The 13,487-nt window shown below is 35.0% G+C and overlaps 1 pseudogene; it reads right to left on the bottom strand.

Annotated features, from left to right (window-relative positions):
* Positions 1 to 8,180: 8,180 nt before the first annotated feature.
* Positions 8,181 to 8,784, bottom strand: LOC119065560 (rRNA-processing protein FCF1 homolog; annotated as a pseudogene).
* Positions 8,785 to 13,487: the final 4,703 nt, after the last annotated feature.

The raw sequence follows: 13,487 nt of genomic DNA, 5'->3' as shown, positions 1-13,487 counted from the left end.
ACACCTTAATCTCAGACTTCTAGCCTCCAGATCTGTAAGAAAATAAATGTTTAAAGTACCCAGTTAGTAAGACATTGTTATGACAACCTTATCAAACTAATATGGAGACAAAGAGAAAGAAGAAGGGTGGGGAAGACTGATGCCCTACTTCCTTCAAGGCCATTCTGTGCTCTCGTCCCCTCCTTCCCACCAAGATCCTCATCTCATGTCAAAGAACCTAAATCTTCAGGAGGATACCTGTGAATCTGTTCTGATCTCGTTGGGGTCCTTATTTTTTAAATATTTTCTCCATTATGGTAGAAATGATTATTAACTGTTCTACTAAAGTTGAAAGTTTTCTTGGAAATTTTTCTGTGACAATGTCAGTCAAAGGTAGAAACATTTATCCATTTGAGTATTGGCACAAGAAATATGGGGGCTGACTCATAGGTTGTACTCAGATGAACGCATAGGTTGATTTTCTCAAATAAAATAAAATTAGTAATGAACACTAAGTATTTAATTCTGGATGCCAGTAAAAAATTTTCAGTTGTAAATTATTTCACTGGCATCCAAGAACATTAATGAATCATGCTACTGTATCAAAATGTTAGTGTATTTGTTTGTTTTTTCTTCACTTTTCTGCCACCCTTACTGCCTTCCACCAAATTACGTAGTGAGGCTTTAAAAGTCCAGGTATTTTTGGTGAAATGGAAAGCTTAGAATTTAAATAATGTGATAGATACTTTTTGTCTTTTGATTTAAAAAATTAGCCCTGGCTGCTGTGGCTCAGTGGATTGAAAGCTGACCTGCCAAACAAAGGGTCACTAGCTTGATTCCCAGGCAGGGCACATGCCTGGGTTGCGGGCCAGGTCTCCAATAGGGAGTGCACAAGAGGCAACCACACATTGATGTTTCTCTCTCTCTCTTTCTCCCTCCCTTCCCCTTTGCTTAAATACATATACACAATGGAATTCTATGCTGCAGAGAGAAGGAAGGAGCTACTACCCTTTGCAACAACATGGATGGAACTGGAAAGCATTATGCTGAGTGAAATAGGCCAGGTGTTGAAAGACAAATACTATATGATCTCACCTTTAACAGGAAGCTAAACAACAAAACAAGCAAGCAGAATAAAAACCAAGACACTGAAATAGAGAACAAGGGGACAGTGACCAGAGGGGAGAGGGAAGGGAATTTAGGGGGAAAAAAGGGGAGGAATTTGGAGGAACAAATATGAAGGACACAGGGATGAGGACTAGGGGGGGAGGAAATGGGAGGGAGGTGGGGAGCAAGGGGCAGGGGGGGGCTGGGATGGGAGAAATAGACAAAAAACTGTACTTGAAAAATGACTAAATAAAATGTTTTAAAAAATTGAAAAATACAAATAAAAATAAATAAACAAACAAATAAATAAATAAAATCTTTAAAGAAAAAGAAAAAATAAATAAGTAAAATATTTTTAAAACATTAACCGGGGGCTGAAATAAACCTCCAGGAGTGTTGACATAGTTAAAAATGTGAATTTAATGACAAACTTCACCATTTCATAATCTATTCCATTTGAGTCCAGGGAACAAGTCAGTTTAAAGTCCCTGGATGCTAAGCAAATAAAAAATATTATGTTAGATAGTATGGACGCAGTATAGAAGAAAGAATATAAGGTCTTTTCAGGAGGTATCCAACATTGTAATATGAAAAACAGAGACATTTATTGAAGAAGATACAAGAAACATTGCACACAGGATGATGATACCTCAGTCCTCTTCAATGTAGGTATCTTGGGACCTCAAACAGTTCTTCCAATCACCTCAGCTACCTTGTTGTATTTTCCCAAATCTCATTGATGGTCTGTAATCTCTTCCCTTTCAAAGGTCACTTTAGTTTTGGGAAAAGCCAAAAGTCACCGGATGCCAAATCTTGGCTGTAGCAAGGCTGAGTCACCTGGGTGATTTGATGTCTCCCAAAAAAACTCTGCACAAGACGTGATGCATGAGTGGGTGTATTGTCATAATGAAGCTGCCAATCATCAGTTGCCCATAGCTGTGGCCTTCTCAATCATGCAGATAGTTTCTACAGAAGAATGTTCAAACTTAACATAAAATTGGATGTAGATTCATTGCTCTACTTGCTCTGTCATTATCAATACAATGGCCACACAGGACATGTGCTCACTCAACAGTGTCTATCTCCCCCACTGACTAGTACAGTGAAGTCATCATTGTTCACACATGCCACGTGCATTCCAGTCCACACTCCATGGCTGCTAGGTTACACTGATGTCGCACAAATCCTTCTTGTTACATTAACAATAGTTGGACTTTTTCCAGACAGACCTTGTTTCTTTCAAAATCAGAGAGGCAGAGAAAATGGGTTATGAATTGGGAGATAGGATTCTTAGTTCCGTAGACAATGGGAATCTAAGCACTGTTGGACCAGAGGGGGAGAGCTCCACATTAGTAGGTACGGTTGTCTGATATATCCAGGGTGGTGCTATATCTGTTACAAAAAATTGAAAGAAACATACTAAAGTTGAACAGAAAGGCAATCTATTGGCTTAAATTACTGAAAAGTTAAAGAGTTGTTTGACCAGCATCGAAAAATGTCCCAGGATTCAGTTTCTGATTCTCAGTTTTTTAGTTCTACTGAAATAATATCAGTGCTATTCTCCAGAAACCTCTCTCCTCTTGGTTTTAAGACAGCGTAAGCAGCTCCAAAGTATAGATGCTCTGAGCTTCATATTTTAAAGGAAATAGTAATATTTTGCTATTCAGGTCAACCCTCCCCCATTTCTTTCATTTCATCAGCCCTAAATATGTCACATGTTTATCTATGAACCAATTACTATAGCCAAAGAATTGTGCTGTGTTGATTGGCCAGACTAAGGTTTTATATCTACTTCTTGGTCTTGAGAGTAAAATCAGCTTTAACTAAACCACATAGAATGAATGAGATTGAAGGAAGTGACAGTTTTCAAAAGAAGCTTGGTTTCTAAAAACAGAATAAGTAGGTCCTAGATCCCACATCTAGCACGGAAGCACAGAACTACTGGACATCAAGGGAACACTGCAGACTTGGGGAAAACAGCAGTAAAGAGTAGACAGAGAGAGCAAGTTATTGTCTCATTTGGGAGGGGGCTAGACTCTAGATTCCTGATTTCTGTGTGAAACTGGAAGAGGAAGGAACCCCTATAGTGACTGAGATGGGATTCCCACCCAGCACAGAACTACAGCTCTGATCATCTAAGTTGATTTAGTGGCCCATAGAAAGTAATATTTCTTTTATACATGAACTTGTGGAGCAAGATTAATACCCTCTCATAAGTATTCTAGATTTGCTCAGTAAATGCTGACCCAGCAAGTTTTCTGAACTTGTAAGGTCGAATGATGTCCCTGGAATCTTTGAAAGTCATTAGAGAAATGCCAAACTATAATGTCTATAGATGAGTTGGGATATTTCTCATTATGACATATTCATGAATTAGTAAATACACAAGACTATAACCACCTAAAAATGTAACCATTTACTAAAACCTGTTTTTAAAACTATATCTTTGATGCTACAGGGTCAGCTCATGAAATTAAGAAAAATAGAGTGAATGGAGGGGGATATTTACTTAAGGACAAACCCTCTTTAAAGGGAAAAATATCAGAGAAGAAAACAAAATCCTAAGTAATGTATCATATGTACTTTTAATGCCCTCTGCTTAACTTCTTTTTCTGAAATATTAAAAATATATGTCTGTACTTCAGGGAGAAGATGCCTGTTTGTTACCAGCATTTAAGTTGTATTTTTAATGTAAGAACAATGAAAACTATAAATATGGTTCCAACAGTAAAAATATATGAAATATTTCAAATCCTAAAACCTACGTTTTTGCTCACACATTTCAGCAGAATAAGTATTGAAGCTAGATGACCTCCAGTGGTGACAGACAGGCTCAGCTTTTGACAATATGATTCTTACATTTGCTCTAAGCTAGAACATCTTTAAATTTGAGGAGAAATAAAATGAGAATTTTCTTACACAATATAAAATAAGACAGTCATATAAGTTGAGCATGAACCTAGGGCATTAATTTGCAATAACTTCAGCTGCATGTAATTATGCAAACATATTTTCTAAGTTGGTAAAGCAGAAGCAATTTTACTATAAAGTTCAGTTTCTCAGGATGGTGCAGAGATGATGGTTAATTAGTTTGTTCTTTTAGTTCACAAAAATATTTAAAAATTAATTCATTTTATTTCCCTTGGTAACTCGATTAATTAAGTGGTATGTTTCCCTAGGAGATATCTTTCATGCCAAAGTCAGTACTTTCAAAAAAATCTGAAAAACTGTCTTCATTTGATTGCCTTTACGTCCGTGGTTTAGAAACCAGATTCTCCCTACAGAAAGTTTATTTCCTTAATCATTAGGTTATAGAGTTGTTTTTCCTCCCGGTACCCAAAGCATTTATTTAAGCAATAAATTTTCTTTTTATTATTTATAATGTTTTGAGTCAATAAATAAGGAAAAGTCCAAAGAAACTAAAAGTTAAAGATTTTACATGTAGCTTTTATTATCCCTCAATATATTGGGAGAGACCAACTGCCAAACATTTACGTATTTACTTAAATGGCAAAATACCCAATTTTTCCAAGTTGTTATAACTAACTAGAAATCTTTTCATTTTAGTTTAAAATCGAACCAATGGGGGTGGGGCAAGTGTACATGTATTTTAGAATACATCACAGAATGATTTTCCAACGTAACTTTCCTGTGGGAACACTCTGCTACCAGACATGTGTTCTAGTGCTTTTCATCAGCTCATCTGTACCCAGTTACAAAATACATAACAACTGTGAATCTTGTTTCTTTTTTTATTAGTTTTATTGTTGAAATCAATATCTTGAGTGCATGAATAAAAACAAGTATGAATAAATTAAGTAGCTAGAGAAAAGAGAGGACTTTCTTTTTATATTATTTGAGCAAATATACCTGTGCAACAATGTTTAAAGTGTGATTAGTTAAAAATTTTAGGACAAATTAACCAATCAGTTTTCTTAATTTTCTTCTAATTTTTGAGACTTCATTTGTTCAGAGGAAGTCATATGGTGAATAAGAATACAGGTTATTCAGTAAAGTTACCTGAATTCTCATGTTCATTTGCTTCCTGTATTACTGATGTAGTTAGAATTCATTTGACACAAATGCCAAAACCCAACTTATACTGTCTTACAGAGAAAGAGAGAGAATTAATTGGCTTCCATAACTATAAAGGACAAAATACAGATTCAGATATCCCTGTATTCGGGGACACAAACAAAACAACCAGAATTCTGTCTTGCTGCATCCTCCAGCTTTGCTTCTTTCTGCAGTGGCTATTCTAGACAGTGTCTCTCTTATGTTATCAAAAACGTCAGCCTAATTGCTCCAGGCCAACACTATTTCTACAACTGAGGGGAAAATTATTTCTTGGGAGTGACTTTGGCTTGAAACTTTAATATGTTCTTTCCTGAAGTGAATGGCTGTAGTTAAATGAAAGGGAATGATGTGTGACATAGACCCAAACACCAGACTGAAAATCCCAGTAGGGTCAGGTGGCAATTCCCAGAAGGATTGCAGACAAATAAAAAGACATAGATAACCTTACGTGATAACCTTGAGCATATTAAGCACTATAAGAGTTGACTCCACCTTCTAAACATAATATATAAAGACAAAAACTCCTATAATAATAATAAAACGCAGGAATCATGAGTAGCTAAGGAATTTTTGTTTTTGATTCTAAGGAGTCAGAAGAAAGAAAAGCCTTACTGATGATGTAATAGAGTGAATGAAGTCACTCAGAAAAATCATATGGGAGGAACCCTTAGAAAAAAACAAAAGTGAACCTGTCACCCTTAAAGAACTCTGAGCTTGAAGTCATTTGGAAAATTAGAAGAAATAAAACATTAAAAGGGTAAGTCGAGAGCATTTTAAAATGCAATAAATTGATTTCACTCCACTTGACAATTTACTTATATGCCTATTTGCTTTTCTATAAGTTGTCTACAATTCGGACATGTAAAGAAGCTTCAAAACAATAAAAGTCATAGATATAACCCTGTAGGGTGAGTTAGGGCTTTCAGGAACCCTTTACACTTTTCAGTCTTTCACAATTTTTCCTGACACCGAAATGAATAAGAAGTTGCTGATATTAGTTGTCTGATGAAAATAGCACACGCTGTTTCTTCCAGATTAAAAAAAAAGAATAAATAAATAGAGAAAGGAGATGAAGCAGATTAAAGGGATGAAGGGGAGGAGAAAGAAAAGGAGTGGGGAAAAGGGAAGGGAAGGGAAGGGAAGAGAGGGAAAGAAAAAGAAAGGCAGGTTTGGGAAATAGAAACTTCACAAAGAAAAAAAAAGTCAAAAAAATAGTCCAAATATGAAAGAAAAATGGCATAACTGAGATGACTGTGGGTTGTAAAATCTAAAAGTTTGTTTCACTTTGACTCTAAAAACATTCTCTTTTAAAGAGCAATTCTCAACCTATCAGGTGTTATCTGCAGTGGCAGAAACTCACATAGTCATAATAATGAAAACACAAGTTATTTGTTTTAATATTTTAGAATATATTTATTAAAAGTAAAAGATTAATTTATAGTTACACATAAATATATAAATATAAAGACAAACCTGAAAACTCTTGGAAATAAAGATACACCTGGAAAAATTGGGGGTACTGTAAAGAAAAGAGGTAGAAAGAAGCACAAAAATCAGAATTATCTCTTCATAGTGGTGAGACAAGATAATATGGAAATTAAATAAGACAAGAAATAAAGTTTTTAAGCATTTAAAGTTACACAAGCAATGGAATCAATCAATCATTTGCTGGCCTTGCTGTAGTCCACTTTACTTATTTTTTGACTGTCTTCTTTGCATTATTTAACAGGTCCAGGGGATAAATTTTTCAGAATTTCTTTCCATGTGTGGTTCTGGGTTAGAGATCAGCAACACTTGAGAGAAGGGAAGCCTTTATTCTCTGGAAGCAGCTGTGGCTTAATGCACTTGGAAGTGTGAGGCCGACTCATTTTACTGTTGGACACTAATACAGTAAATAAGAACTTCTCAGAGATGCTGGAGAATAGCATAATCTTCCTGGAAAGTTCTTGAAAATTATCCAATTTTCTCGAGCTTTAGAGTGCCATCTTCTCTGGCCCTGATGATTAGGGGTGAGGTTCTTAAGCTTGACCCCAAATCTGGCAGTTTTGTGCATGCCTCTAATACTACACTATACATTTTATCTTGAAATATATGGAATATCATCTGCCTTCTGGACCAAATGCTGATTGATATAAGCTATAAAAATTGGAAGAAATCGAAGTAGAATTAAGTGTGAGTGCTTTATAGCAGGGAATAAGTCAATAACATTTAGGGCTAGTAAAAGAAGAAATATATATATGAGTGGACTGGAAGTGAAGAAACTGTGACTAGGTCCAGAAAAATCACAAATCAATATATAATTGTTAAGTGTTTTCATTGAAGCTTTTCATAACTTTTCTTCTGTATTACCTCAGCTTTTTGATATATTAGTTTCTCACTTTCATTGTAATAAATTACCACAAACATTTATTATTTTATAGTTCTGGAGATGAGAAGTCTAAAATAGGTCTCGCTGAGCTAGACTTAAGGTTTTAGCAAGGCTGCATCACTTCTGGAAGCTCCAGTGGACCATCAGCTTCCTGGTTTGTTGTTTTTTGTTTTTTGGTTTTTTTTTTAGATTACAGAGGCTATCTGTATTCCTACCACTTCCTACAACATCTAAACCAGCAGAGTAGCCTCTTCAAATCTCCCTCTCATTCTGAGGTCCACTTCTGCGCCCTTTTTGTATTTTAAAACGCCTTTATTATTATAGTAGGCTCACCTGAAAACTTGAAACAATCCCCTTACTTTAAGGTTAGCTAATGACCAAACAATTCCTTTAGTAACCTTAAACTTCCTCCTTGATGTGAATGATAACATATTCATTGGTTATGAGGTTTACGACATGGACATTGTGTGGTGGTAATTATGCTGCCTACCATAACAGTTTTCTGTATTGATTGCATGTGATTTGGGGCAAGTCTCTTTGACCTCTCTGTGTCTTGTTTTCTTTTCTTACTCATTCTGTAGTATGTTTAATAAACTGGCAACTGAGAAAAGTAGTTGAAAGAAAGCAGAGGAGCTTCATCTTTTAAGCATTAGAACCGAGGGGCTCCATAATCATCTGGCACCTACTCAATGTTGTATCTATGCTCAGAAATGTACATGATGGAAACCACAGGGATCTTCCTGATTCTTCATTTAAGGTCCCAGTCAACTGTGGCCACAATGTAACACTTGTGCTGAGTTACTCTCTGTACTAAAACAGTCATCTGCATAGGTTTCTTTCCTTTGTGTGAGTATGGTAATCGTTCAAATCTTGGATCATTAGTGATCCTTAGAGCCACTCAATACTTCTGCCCCAATTTCTCAATTTCAGCCATTACACAGCCAGTTATACAAGGTATACACTTGGCATAGAGACAGTCCATTATTGACTGCACTAAGCCCAATTTAATCTTAATGGAAAAGTTGATAAAATTGGAATCAACCAGGATGTGGTGATATAGGCCCAGTTGTGTGTCATATTGGGAGAATAAGCAGGAAGAGTACTGGGGGACTTCTCTTCCCTTGAGTGCACCAGGATCTTTCTTTTCTTTCTTTTTAGGTTTTAACCTATCCTTTTCTTTAAGCCTCTGATCCCTCAAGACTAAGCATTCACTTCATGGTCTCATATTTCCTTGATTTCTTTTGCTTCCCCATGATCACACCACACTCTTGTTTTTTCCAACCTCTGTGTGCCCTATTTTCTTACCCATAAAATAGAACAAAATATTACTGACCTCATATTTTGGTTCACTGAGTCCAAAATTTTAACATCTGACTCTCTGGATGATCAAAATAGGAATCATGTATCATTCAACATCATTTACACCTTTAATGTTTGATACATATTAATTGTTCAATTATCTTTTTCCTATTTAAATAGATGTGAACTGAGCATTGTTCAAAGAATCCTAAAGTGATATGTTCTTGCATTTTCACATACCGGTTTCACATATTGGCAAAAGAAATTACTTTTCTATGAGGAATATTTTGTTTTATTTTTAAAAGATTTTATTCAATTATTTTTAAAGAGAAGGAAAGAGAGGACTAAAGAGAGAGAGAGAAACATCAATGTGTGGTTGCCTCTCACGTGTCTTTTACTGGGGACCTGGCCTGCAACCCTGGCCTGTGCCTTGACCAGGAATCAAACCAGTGACCCTTTGGTTCACAGTCTAGCACTCAATCCACTGAGCCACACCAGACTTGCCTCTATGTGGCATATTTTAAGACCATAAACAAGCCCAACTATCTTAGGATATGCACAAGATTATCTTATATTAAGACTCCTTGCCCTGGCTGGTGTAATTCAGTGGATTGAGTGTGGGCCTGTGAACCAAAGGATCACAGTTCAATTCTCAGTCAGGGCACATGCCTGGGTTGCAGGCCAGTTCCCAGCAGGAGACGCACAAGAAGCAACCACACATTGATATTTCTCCCTCTCTCCTTCCCTTCCCCTCTGAAGATAAATAAATAAAATCTTAAAAATTTTTTTAAAGATTCCTCTATTTTTAAAATGTTTTAGTGTCACAGGTACCTTTAGATGTGGGCAGAGAAAGCATATGTGGATTTGGAAAAAGTATGGTTTTGAAAAGAAATAAGCTGCAAGATAGATCAAGTTTGGTCCAATGTTATTGAGAAAGGAAAATGCAAGGAAGATTTAAGTTTGCTTAGGTATGTGTGTGTCGGTGTCAGGGTCGTAGGGCACAGAGCTGGTGCTAGAGATGGATCCCTTATTTCATCATCTCTCTGCACCGTGGTCCCAATCCACACCTGCTGTAATAAAAATGGGACTTAAACAAAGAGCAGTACGTTCATTCATGTAGTTATTCCACTTTTGTATTCAATGCTTACTGTGTATTACATGATTTGCTAGACATTGGCACTGTAAGAGTGAATATATTAGGCACTCTTAGATGATTCTTGGAAAATGCAATATTATATGTGATAAAATACAACGTAGAACTATCAATTTAAAGGAGTTTTCTTTTTCTTAGTATTAATCATTTTCTTGATTTTATCCTTTTGTCTGAGAATGGAGACTTACCATTAAAAAGGTGAGCAAAATTTGCATAGATGGGTATAAATAGAGATTTTGTAGTTTTTATCAAAACTTAAAATGTCTCAGAAATGGAACATTTTATTGGGCTTTATGAAAGAAAAGTGAAATTTTGATCTCATAAAGTATTTCTGGCTAGCATATATGAATTGGTAAAATAAATTTTATAATACTATCCTTGTTTGATAACCTTTTACTCTAACAGAGATTTGTTTTATAATTGTTTTCTTCTATAGGAAACATTCATGTGTTCAGTCTATGCTATCAATATTGTTATTACTTTCATTAACTCTATCGCTAGCCAGGGCATAGGTTTTCCTATATTTTATCTATTTAAACAGTACATTCCGAAAGATTATCTCTAGGAAGATAATCTATGCTACTGTGTATATTATAGATTCCTATAACAGGTTCTCCTTAACGAATACAGTAAGTTAGCCACCTTTCAAGCTATTTTTTTGATTGGTAAAGTCAGGAAAAGAATTCAGAACTTTTAATTTAACGTCTTTTGGACACCTCTGTGTGACGCACTCTGTGGTTTGCAGGGACAAAACGGTGAAAGCTACTCCATTGCTTCTCTCAAAGGGATCAGAGTCTAGTGCACAGAGGTGGTTGGTGCGCAGGCGCCGCGCTCAGACTGTGCAGTTCACACTTTTTTCCATCTCCCTTTACTCAGCCGAGTTTCATGCGTTTTCCGTTTCCAATCCAATTCACCTTGCAGGCTGCCACCCCAGTAATCTTTTTCTAAATCCTGTCAGCTTTCAGCCCACATGTGTAAAAAATCTTACGTCAAGTGATATCTTAAATTAACTGAAGTAATATAATGTAAATAATTTTAATGATGCCTCCCTATGGCTACTTTGTACTTGGAAATAAATCAACTTGGTTATACATTTTTGAGTTGTATAGTAGAATGATGGGAGCAGGTGCACTTTAAATTCAGCAATTTATTCTTCCCCTTACATCATTTGCTAGAGGTTTGTTAAATAAAAGAATTTCTTTTTATTTAAGATGATTTTAAAAAATTAGTGCTATATTAGTGAACATCCTCCGTGTCGAAAAAAATATAGATATTCAACATTACTTTTAAGTGTTAAAAATCATCCCATCACAGAACTATAAAACAAATTTTTCAGCCAGACCTCAATTGTTGGACATGTATATTGTTTCCGACTTTTAAAAATAAAACTAACATTGCAAAAACATTACTATAAATGAATTTTAGCACCTATTTTTCAAGTTTTTAAAAATATTTTTAAATTACAGTTCACATTTGACACTATTTGTATGAGTTTCAGATAAAGAGAATAGTGGTTAGATAATCATATACTTTACAAAGTAATCCTCCAAATAACAATAGCTAAATAACAATCTGAATGTTTTTCTTCTTTTTTTGTTTGTTTTTTCTCTCTTTTTTAAATTGTTGTTCAAGTGCAGTTGTCTCCATTTTCCTCCCACAACTCCCCACTACCCCAGCCATCCCCACTTCCCACCCTTGATCCTATCCCTCTGGTTTTGTCCATGTGTTCTTTGCACATGTTCCTTGACAAACATTTCCCCTCATCTGAATGTTTTAATGCATTATATAAAAATTGTTTTGGATAAGTTTTGGCAGTAATTCTATCAAGCAGTCAGTTTTACAGGCATTATATGAAGAAGAGCTATTTTAAAAAATACTTAAGAATGGTAGATACAGCCCTGGCTGTAACTCAGTGGATTGAGCGCAGGCCTGATAACCAGAGGATCACTGTTTGATGGTTTGCAGGCCAGTTCCCAGCAGAGGATGCACAAGAGGCAACCACACATTGATATTTCTCTCCTTCTCTACTTCCCTTCCCCTCTAAAGATAAATAAATAAAATCTTTAAAAAAAAGAATGGTAGACACAGAGAAACAAACAGAACACAACCATAAGGAAGAAAAATAGCATTAAAATAATACTGGCATTTGGAAAGAATTTGAAAATAAGAAGCTATGAGATTAAAAAGCTTAAAGGGCAAAAATAATGAAATATAAATAAATAAAATACAAATCAGAACCAGCTTGGCCAGAAAAAAATGAAATACAGTTTGCAAAGGGGAAGAAACATTACAGAACATGTATTTAACACACTAAAGGCCCATCACAGAGGACTCAAATGTAAAGTCCAGTTGACAAAAGTGCTTAGTAAACAGATACCTATAACTGGAATTGGAAAAAGAGTTATGATTAAATTGGTTAGAATGAAAAATTGAAATATTAACCATCAAATAAAATCAGAGGTAAATGGTTTATAACAAGTTGAAATGATGCTTGAAATATATCTCATAAAAAATACAAATCAGAATTTGTCTGTACAAAGATATGCTCACCCTGAAGAGATGAAAGAATACCATTTGACATGTTTCTTTCCGAAGTTATTATAACATTTATTTTCCTAGTCTCATGTATACAACTTAAATTAAAAACCATACTTTTTAAATTTTTTATCAGAACTTGTGCTTCAGATGTATTTGGAATGAAGTTATACTATACCATATTTTTTTAAGCCTGTGACATTAAAGAATTCCTCATTCCTAACCCTAAGAGAATTAAATGGAATTTTCTATCTTGAACTTATAAAAGTGAATAAACTTAGTCAAATAATAAAAACAATAAAACAAAAAGTGTTCCATTTTGAAAGACCTTTAGAGAGATTTGGTCCTCACTGGAAAAAAATTCTTGGCATGTAACATGTGTTCCTAAAATTTCCAAGTAAGTACTGTCTATATTTTATTTATAGACTTACCTTAGAACTCATAACCAAGAGTTGATAAACTGTAATATATGCTTTAGCTTCATTCTTTAGTATAATTTTTAGATAGAAAAAATATAGCATAGAAAAATGAGAGGGTAAAAGTTCAAAGACAAAAATAAAATTATTACATTTATTCTCTAAATGATCTTTGCCTTTTTTAAGAACTAAAATAAGTTATTACTATTATTAAAAATTAGAAAAAATGTATGCATTTAAATTAGTAACTAGCCTAACAGATTTTATTGCATACATAGTTACATATTTTTCAGTGTGAGAACTAAAAGCTGATCTGGGGATTCCAAAAACTATGAGTTCTGTGTCTGAGTTTTTGACACAGGATCTTGGCACAAACCATGTTGTGGCAAAATTCATTCCACAGCTTCTGCTACCAGAGCAGAAGAAACATCATGCTGTACTTACTAATGACTTGATTCAAACTGCTACCAGTGAACCAGATGTCCTCCAGAAGGTCATAACCAGGGACGAGTGGTGTGTCTATGACTATGATCTGGAAATGAAGGCCCAGTTG

Source organism: Artibeus jamaicensis, unplaced genomic scaffold (assembly GCF_021234435.1).
Source record: "Artibeus jamaicensis isolate MK-2021 breed Jamaican fruit bat unplaced genomic scaffold, CSHL_Jam_final scaffold_584, whole genome shotgun sequence".
Lineage (NCBI taxonomy): Eukaryota > Metazoa > Chordata > Mammalia > Chiroptera > Phyllostomidae > Artibeus > Artibeus jamaicensis.
This window is presented reverse-complemented; position numbering and strand designations above follow the sequence as displayed.